Genomic DNA, 10,043 nt, shown 5'->3' on the forward strand with positions numbered 1-10,043 from the left:
GGATCCAGCGTCAGCCAAGCCAAGAGTACATTTGAACAAGGAGACTGAATGGCATTAGCTTCGCCAACAGAGATCCAGGGGTGTGTGACATGGCAAGGAGTAGAGAGAAGTGGCCTAAAAAGAGGCTATTGCTGCTGGCCTGTCTCGCCATCATAAGTATGTAAAAGAGTTGTAACTAGAAAACAGGGGAACCTTATCAGGTACATGAAAGAGACACACTTCTTTCACTCCACCAGAAGTACACTTCTACTACATACTATGGAGTAGAAGTGGGACTTCACCTCCTGATTTCTTACCAGTGCGCAAGCTATCATAAAATAGAGTATCCACATAGGCCGAGGGATCACTAAGTTCAGTGAGCAGCCCCATCATTTCTGGTGCGCAAAACGTCAAGGGGTAGGCAAGGAGGACCTGATATCAATACGAGGCCTTCCACAGCACTGTAATATGCCTATGACCTTTTGCTTTTATGCACTGTTGCAATGTTTTGTATTTTGGGTAAAATGAGGGGTGGGATTCAGGCCATTGACAAACACACACAATAGGACACTATTTGCCAGACCGCTAGCATAAAGGATGGTACCACCATCTTTAGCGAAGATAGAGAGGGAGGAGGACATATGTATCCACAAATAGATCCTATGATCCTGAAAATAATACCACTGAATGCAAAAAAAATAAATGCTCTAAAGAAACGCACCAAGGTGTGGCGCTACATTGGATATCAGAAGTATCATGTTGTAGCTGTCCTTGGGATGCACTTCAAAAGGTCGGAGGAGATGAGATTCAGATATAAACAATAAACACAAGCATTCTACTCGGCATGCCTCTCTTGGCACAATGGGGCAGCCCTTTTTCTACGTATGAGCTTGCCCTTTATTAAAATGATGTTAATAAAGATATGGAGGGTAGATATCTCATGGTCAAAGGGCTGTTGCAAGGGAAAAATGGGAAAAAGGTCAAACAAAGAAAATGTCTATCTATTCGCTGGTGCACCGGAGGAGGAAGAGCCATCCATTCTTGCCCAATGGAACAATCCTAAAATATAAAGTTATTGTTCTCCAGGCACACAGAATTAAATTGAGATCGTGGTTTCAAGAGTCTTTTTATTCCTTGATTCTGATTAAAACAACGCCTTTGCCAACACTTGTTTCGTCTCAAGCTGTTGATGTCACAGCAGACTTCCTCAGAGCAAGATTATACAACAAATCATAATCCAAGATTAAAAACTAATATTGAGTTTATATTTGAGAAAGTTTGAGAAAGTTAGGAGTTGTGACAGGCCCACAACCTAGATCACATGCTCTTTAGAGTTCACAAGGTGTTATCTTAGGAGTTTACTGGATCCTCAACTCAGAGGCACCCTGTGTCAGGCCTCAATCTTGTTGTGCCATTGTGCTATGGTTTTTAGATGTACTAAAGTGATTCGCATCTGGTGAGGTGATGTTATATAGGCCCAACTCAGTCAATACTCACTCTGTTTCCTCAAGCAAGCTCAGTCTTATAATTTATCAAGTTGTGTCTTCGGTCGTCACGTAGGACTCAAACCAGAATGAATTCTCTCAATATATGCCCAAATAACTTCTCAAATTCTTAACAAAGAATCTGTTGCACCACGGTGCCCAGTCTTACCTCTATCTGGAATTGGTGAGCTTGGTTTCGCGAGTATAGAGATTAGATGTATCCGTAGATAAAACACATCATTTATGGTCAGTCCAACCCAACTACATTCCTCATACAGTATATAAATCAATGTAACAAGAACGCCATTTGCAGTGGTGTGATGTCTGTCACACGTGTGCCATTACCAATAATGGTCTGACATTATGTTCACAATATCCAGTGATTCATATTAAACTACTGCCACTAGTTCAGGGTAGCTATGACAATAACCTCTGTTGTACATTCAGCCATGATTATCGATCCTAAGCACCGGGTAGAAGTGCATCTCAATATCTAAATCCGTATAGGCGGTGTACCACTGCCACGTGACACTTTACCCTACGCCCATCTTCAAAATGAAGTTTATTAGTCTCACTACATTAGAGCAAGTAAATACAATCTGCAGCAAGTATCGGCAGTGTGAACACTCATCTCCGGGTGATAGTGCATCTTTGAGATTAGTGCTGAGTGGTTCCGCTAACTTTGAGCCAGTAGATACAATCTGCTGCAAGTATCTGCAGTGTGACTGCACATCTCCAGGTGATAGCGCATCATCAAGATTGATGCTGATTAGTCTCACTACAGTTGAGCCAGTAAATACGATCTGACGCAAGTATCGGCAGTGTGGCCGCACATATTAAACTTTAGGCAAGACAGGGTATCTACTCATCATGTCATATTCAGTCATCTCCATCTGCAAAATAATCGCACTTACTTCCATTCGGTGTGTGTGTGTGTCTTTCATTCACCGGTCCACCGTGTGTGTCGGCAACAAGTATATGGACAACATGTGTCCGATTCAGGCACATTATAACCCCAGTCTGAATGACGTAGATATCATTCCATTTCCAGTCGCCACTGAAGCGTATCGTGGATGGCAGCCATATTGGAACGGTGAGTGTTCACAGCCAGAAGTCATGGATAGAGGCCATAGTTTAATGGTGAATTTAACCACAGAAGACTACCCAATCACTATAAAAGGGAAAATGTCCCCATAAATCACTACACGCCATTGTTCCGGTGAAGATGTGTGTGATATGTGTGACTGCCTAGTGTCATCACAGTAATTATGCTTCAGAGAATTATGTGTGTCTTGTGTTTCACCGTTATACCGAGTTAATGGCGGCGGACATATTGTCACGGGCTGAATATGTTACAAATGTATTGACCCTCTACCAGGTCAATCTTCAATTCTAACGTAACCTGTTTTCTTGTCGGTATCTAAATGTTTTAACCCCCCATTGATGGGTTGAACCATCTTGTAACGTATCCTAAGCCATGGCAGATCATGCATTGCCATGTTGTCTTCGCAGACATATATTTGCTCACAAGTCTCTAATGTTCGCATACCATTCGTTGGGTCTCAAACAACACTTGCAGGATTAAAGTCTCACCGTCATTTCATGCAGTGTGGAAAGTAGGTCATAGGGGAATTGATTACAGACATAATATAATTCTCACAGTTTATGAAAGGTCTTTTTACAGGTGTGCCATGATAACCATATATATCATGTACATCCTGTGCAGTAAAAATTTCATATACATATATACTTTGAACAGAGTCATTTTCGTATCATGTAATGTTCATTTATGAGCGCTTGAGTTGTCAATATTATGACAATGAATATTTGTTGGAGGTTTTTACTGCAAGTAAGTCCTGCAAACAACATAAGTTAATTATCATCACAGTTGATGCCAATATTATATGAACATAAAGTTAAGGTTAAAACATTACGTTCATATTCACAAGGTCCAAGCTGCAAGAGCCCATCATTCTCATATTTGTGTACACACACTTGCCAGCCTAAATGATGCATATCAGAGGATGCAATGGCAGTCCTGCCACTATGCATCTCATTGACATGTTCTAGTGTCAGTCATTCCTCCACAATGGGTATGTTCCTAATCTCCCAGGAAATAGTGTAACTCATGGCCAATGTTAACACCCATGTCGACTGACCTTAAGCGCATTATCCAAATTGCCTCCAGCCGTCTCAACTGTAGTTCCCGATTTCCGCCTCTCTCATTTTGTGGCATAACTTCTAAGCCATGAAATCTGAACGTTCTATGTTGATCTTGCTTGTTCCATGTTAGCGTATGTAAGGCAAACAGGTATCTCGGGTCCCCTTGTTTGACTGCTCTAAGGTGTTCAATTATTCTTCCTTAGTCATTCAAATAGTACTTCCTACATAGATCTTCTCACACTTACATATCAATACATAAACCACAAATGGTGTAGTGCAAGTGATGTTCTGTGTGATGTGGTAGGTCCTACTGTTATTGTAATCAAACAATGTGACCTCTTTGGTCAATCTACATATTGAGCAGTGTCCGCACTTGTAGAAGCCCAATGTTCCTGGTGTCAACCAATTGGGTCTGGTTCTACATCCTGGGTAGCTTGGGCTGACTATTCCTTTCAGTGTTTTTCCTCTACGGAAGATCATCCCCACCTTCTTGGTGATAAATGGTGCAATCTGGTTATCACCTCTTAGAAGGTGCCAATGTCGGTTTAGAACCGAGTTAATGTTACCAATATTACTGCCATAGGGGAGTATTGGTTTAATCAGATCTTTCGAGATATCCTTACTGTGCTGATAATGGATTAGTGTCTCATCTCTGTCAAGAATGTTTGCCCTTCTATATGCATTGTTGATGGTATCCTTGTCATAACCCCTGATTTGAAATCTCTTCTTCATATCATCTAAGCACTCTGTATATTCTTTTCAGAGCTACAGTTCCTCCTCGCTGTGACATCAACAGCTTGAGACGAAACACGTGTTGGCAAAAGGGCTTTTTTTATCAGAATCAAGGAATAAAAAGACTCTGGAAACGACGACCCCAATTTAATTCTGTGTGTCTAGAGAACAATAACTTTAAAGGGAAAAAGGTGACAATAGTGGTTATCTATAGCCCCCAATTCTTATCAAGATAGTCTTTTATGCAACTGGGTTCACTGTGGCAAACATCATAATCATGTGCAACTTTAATGGAGTCTGGGACCCTAAAATGAACAGAACAGGTACTAGAACATCACATTCTGGGCTGTTCTCAAAGAGACATAGGAGGCAAACTCACAGAACTAGGACTCTGAGACTTTGGCAGGAACAACAAAATACTCAACATTACATAGTTTTTCCCACCTCCATAGAACGTATTCAAGAATTGATTATATTCAGGCAAAAAAAAACCTGATGCCACTAAGATCCGAATCTGAGATAGGAACGATATATGTATCCAATCATGCCCCTATTTTAATAGACATAGAATGGCAGAAAGAGATTTTCCATCCATCGCTTCTGAAAGATCTATTATTATTATTTGTTTTTGCAGAGCACATGACTACTCATGTGAGTGCCCTGGTGCTAAGGTCCAGTAACCACTAGTCAGAGAAAGATTGTTTCTTACAAAGCCAAATTGAACAGCCAGGTTTGTATGCTCCATTTGAAGGAACTCTCGTTTTTGGTTGTCCGCAGATGGAGGGGAAGAGCATTCTAGCTAGAGGCGGCAAAGACTGAGAAAGAAGACCCACCCCAATTCTTCCTCCTGGTTTATGGCACAACAGTCAACAAGGCATTTGAGGAATGCAGAGTTCTCACTGGAAGGTAGAGTGTGAGTCTATTTGCCAAGTAGTGGGCACCAAACTTATAAAAATCTCTATGGGCCATTACCAGCCACTTGAAATGAATTATTTTGCGGATTGTAAGCCAAATGCAAATCCTTAAGGTGCAGACGAATTTGGTTATGTTTTCGAAGTTTTAAGAGAAGTCGGGCTGAAGCATTCTGCACCAACTGGATTCTCTTAAGTTGGTATGCTAGGAGGCCCCAGTACAGCGCATTGGCGTATAGGAGGCCCCAGTACAGCGCATTGGCGTGATCAGCAGGGAGGTTATAAGGGCGTGAATAACCGTTTGCTGGCAGTATGAAGGGAGCAGGAATCACAAACGTTTTTGAGGATCTTAAAACGCCAACGCATGCGTCTACCACAATGGCCACTTGGGAACAGAAGGATAGGCTATTATAGAACTTTATCCCCAGTTTGCTCACAACTGTGACAGGGGTAGGGGGAGAAGGAGAAGTACTGGGCCAGAATTCAAAGATGGACGAGGAGTGCAGAAAACTGATACTTCGGCTTTGCTGGTGTTGCATTGAAGATCATTATTATGATTATTATTATTATTGGGATTTGTTAAGTGCATGGCTGCCCTAAGGCTTCCTTGCGCTGCGCGGTCAGATACTGAATACGGGCCAAACCATGTCTTCGGAATGTAGGGAGAGACTAGCCTCCCAACTTTTTTGGGGCCTCTATTGTGCCGTGCTCTGTGAATAATAACCAGTGCCTTGAATTTTATTCTGGCTTCTACCGGAAGCCAGTGGAGTCTAAATAAATGCTTTTTTACTGACTCTCGTATCGGGATGTTACACAGCAGCCTTGCTGCTGCATTCTGGGCCACTTGCAGTCTGGGTGACATATTTAGGTGCCCCCAAAAATAATGAGTTTCCATAGTCCAGTCGTGAGGTGACTAGAGAATGGACCACTGTCTTCCTTAGTTGTATGGGGATTCTATCTTCTAGATTGCGCAGGCCCATCTACTGAAATAACGCTGACAGGCACGCTACGAATCTGTTCTGAGCATTGGGAGTGTTACTGTCTCAAGTGAGAAGGATTTGTGTGTAGTTAGCATCAGACACTACCCGCACCCAAAATGATTCTAATAGAGCTGCCAGAGGAGTCATGTAGACTTATAGCGTAAATATCGTTGGGCTCAGGGCAGAGCGCTGAGGAATGCCAAATCATAGATGTTCAGTGTCAGATGCACCCCCAAACTGACTAACTTCTGTCAGAAAGGAAAGACCCAAACCATGCCAAGGCGGCCCCATCTACCCCAATTTTTCTAAGTCGTTAAAGAAGTATAGGGTGAGAAACCATATCAAACGCCACCGGTAGATCTAGGAACAGGAGGGCCACTTGCTTCCCCTGGGCCACTGCTAGCTTGATGGTGTTGGATACTTCTACTAGTGTTGTTTCTGTGCTGTCTCCAAGGCGGAAGCCCGACTGAGAAGGCTGCAGAAGCTGCTTAGAGTTGGGCATTAATCAGTTACTCTAGAATATTAGAGAAGGCCGGCAATAATGAATTACGCCTGTAGTTGGTCAGGATGGACTTGTCAACAGTAGGTTTTTTCAAAAGTGAAATGATCTTAGCTTTTTTCCAGCAGCTGGGTGCAGTATATGGGAGTTGGGAGTCATTTAGGATGGGGTTAGGAGTATGATTGATAGCCACAAGATTGGCTACCAGGATATGAGGAGAGTCATATTAGAGACTATTTCGATAACAATACCCAGTACGTCTTCCTTGCCGGCCTTTGAGATGCCTTCAAGGGTATTTAGACAAAATATTGAGTTGGAAATGTCGACCAACACAAATATCGAGTTGTAAATATCGTGAAACAGAAATTTCGACAGCAAGAATATGGTAGTCAAGAATATCGACTTTAGGGTAAGAAATATAGTTTTTAAATATATACAAGTCATTAATATTGTTTGCAAAAATCTAGTTGTTTAAAATATCGATTTTTAATTAGTGTTATTTATTTTAGTATATATCTTAAATGTATATGATGTATTTTTTTGTATAAGTATTGTTTGTTTTTTAATATATGTGTTAAATTTTTTGTAGTTATGAATTTTATTTTAATTACATTTTTCATTTTTTAGTTTTGTAGCGGGTTGTGGGTTTATAGGGGAATAGGATGAGAAGTAATTTAATTATAATAAATTAATGATTATTTTGTATTTATTATTAATTTAATTGAGATTTTTTGGTGTTAATTGTGTTTTTATTTTTTGTGTGTACATTTTGTGTGTGGGTGTGGTTTGTGGGGTTTATAGGGGTACAGGGTGGGATGTAATTTATTTTTAATTACTTATAACCTGGTTGTTAATTAATATTAATAAATTAATTGGTAATTAATTTATGGTAATTGTGTCATTGATTTTAGGTGCGGGTTGTAGGGTTTATAGGGGTAAAGGATAGGAAGTAATTTATTTTTAATTATTTAGTAATTCATTGATAATTAATATTAATTAAGTAATTGATCATTAATTTGGGTAATTGTTTCATTTTTTGTGTGTGCGGGTTTTGGTTTTAGAGGGGTAAAGGGTGGGGAGTAAATAAATGTTACTTTATAATTAGTAATTAAATACTTTTAGTTGTTTAATTGAAAATAAATTGTAATTGTTCAATTAATTTTTTCACAGTTTAATTTTAGGTGTGGGTCGTGACGATTATAGGGGCAAAGAGTGGGAAGTTAATTAATCTTTATGTGTTTTCATTTGTTTTTTAATTAATAATATTTTTTTAATTGATCATTAATTATGTTAATTATGGAAGTACTTTTTTTTTTGTAGGTTGTGAATTGTGGTGTTATAGGTAGGGCTGGGCAGAATTGGAGTAGTGCCACTACGCAAAATTTTGGAAAAAATGTGTGGAAAACGAGTGCACATCCTGTGGGTCCGTGTGCCCGGGACAGGGGTCCCTCGTGCCCGGGCAGGCTCCTCGAGCTCCCGGGCCTGGCTGGGTTGAGAGGCAGGGACCGGCCATGGGGCCTGGGTTTCGGTCAGGGCCTGGGGTTTGGGAGCCCCCGTCCTGCGGCCTGCCAAGTGTCCATCTGCCCGGGACAAGGGTCCCTGGTGCAGAGCCCCGGAGACGTGCAAGGGCAGGCGGGAGCCCTACCGCTATGGCTCGGCTCGGGGCGGGCAGATGGGAGTCCTTTCGGTCTCGGCCATCTGGTCGCACCAATCCCCTTGGCCATCTGGTCGCACGCAATGCTTTCCAATGGGGCGACTAGATGGCCAGGCTCATTCGCCTCCCCGATCCCAGCTAGGGCTCCAGGAGGTCGGGCACGTCCGGGCTCAGGGTCCCCTGAGTCTCTCGGTGCGCACGGGTTCCCAGAAAGAGGGGTAGCCTTCCTCCGGATTACTGGGGGCAGGGTATGCCGGAACACCCCTCCCGGGCTGGCGGTTCTCAGCCGGGGACCAGATGTGCTGGGCCAGGACGACACCTCCCCTCCATCCGGGGGCTCCCTCCTCCGGCCCACGGTGTGGTAAAGTGCCCGGTATGGGCTCCATGGGTCCCAGGCAGCCCTCCCCCGGGCGTCTGGCCCCAGGAGCGCCTGCGGATCTCCCCATGCCTGAGGCACAGCGTGGGGTCTCCGAGACCCCCCCGAGCCCTGCAGTCCTGGAGCCCTGCAGCCCCGAGCCCTGCAGCATCTGAGCCCTGCAGTCCCCCGAGCCCTGCAACCCCGGTGCCCGGCAGTCCACGAGCCCTGGTGCCCCCGAGCCCTGAAAGGGCAGGCGGGAGCCCTCCCGCGAAGGCTCAGGGCAGGCAGATTGGCGTTATTTCGGTCCCGGCCATCTGGTTGCACCAATCCCCCCGCGCCTAGTGTCCCCTGAGTCTGGCAGTACGCACAGGTTCCCAGAAAGAGGGGAAGCCTTCCTCTGGATTACTAGAGGCAGGGTATGCCGGAACACCCATCCCGGGCTAGAGGTTCTTTGCCGGAGACCAGATGAGCTATGCCCGGACAACACCTCCCTTCCGTCCGGGGCCCCCTCCTCTGGCCCACGGCATGGCAAAGTGCCCGGGATGAGCTCCATGGGTCCCAGGCAGTCCTCCCCCGGGCGTCCAGGCCTGAGAGCTCCTTCCCGTGCCTGAGGTCCAGCTGGGGTCTCTGAGCTCCCGGGAAGCCAAGCCCCCGAGCCCTGCGTGGGCAGGCGGGAGTCCTACCGGGAAGGCTCGGCTCAGGGCAGGCAGATGGACGTCTTTTCAGTCCCGGCCATCTGGTCGCACCTTTACCCTCAGCCATCTGGTCGCACGCAATGCTTTCCAATGGGGCGACCAGATGGCCGGGCTGCCCTGGAAGTCCCGATGAGGGCTCATTTGCCTCCCCAATCCCATCCAGGGCTCCAGGAGGTCGGTCGCGTCCGGGCCTATGGTCCCCTGAGTCTCTCGGTGTGCACGGGTTCCCAGAAAGAGGGGTGGCCTTCCTCTGGATTACAAGGGGCAGGGCATGCCAGAACACCCCTCCCAGGCTGGTGGTTCTTTGCTGGGGACCAGATGGGCTATGCCCGGACAACACCTCCCCTCTGTCCGGGAGCTCCCTCCTCCGGCCTACGACGTGGCAAAGTGCCCAGGACGGGCTCCATGGGTCCCGGGCAGTCCTCCCCCGGGCGTCCGGTCCTGAGAGCTCTGGTGGTCCTCCCCTTGCCCGAGGCCCAGCCGGGGTCTCTAACCCCCCCCGGGAAGCTGAGCCTTGCTAAGGCAGGTGGGAGCCCTACCGGGAAGGCTCGGCTCGGGGCAGGCAGATGGGAGTCCTTTCGGTCCCGG

The sequence above is a fragment of the Triturus cristatus genome, chromosome 1_2 (assembly GCF_964204655.1).
Source record: "Triturus cristatus chromosome 1_2, aTriCri1.1, whole genome shotgun sequence".
Lineage (NCBI taxonomy): Eukaryota > Metazoa > Chordata > Amphibia > Caudata > Salamandridae > Triturus > Triturus cristatus.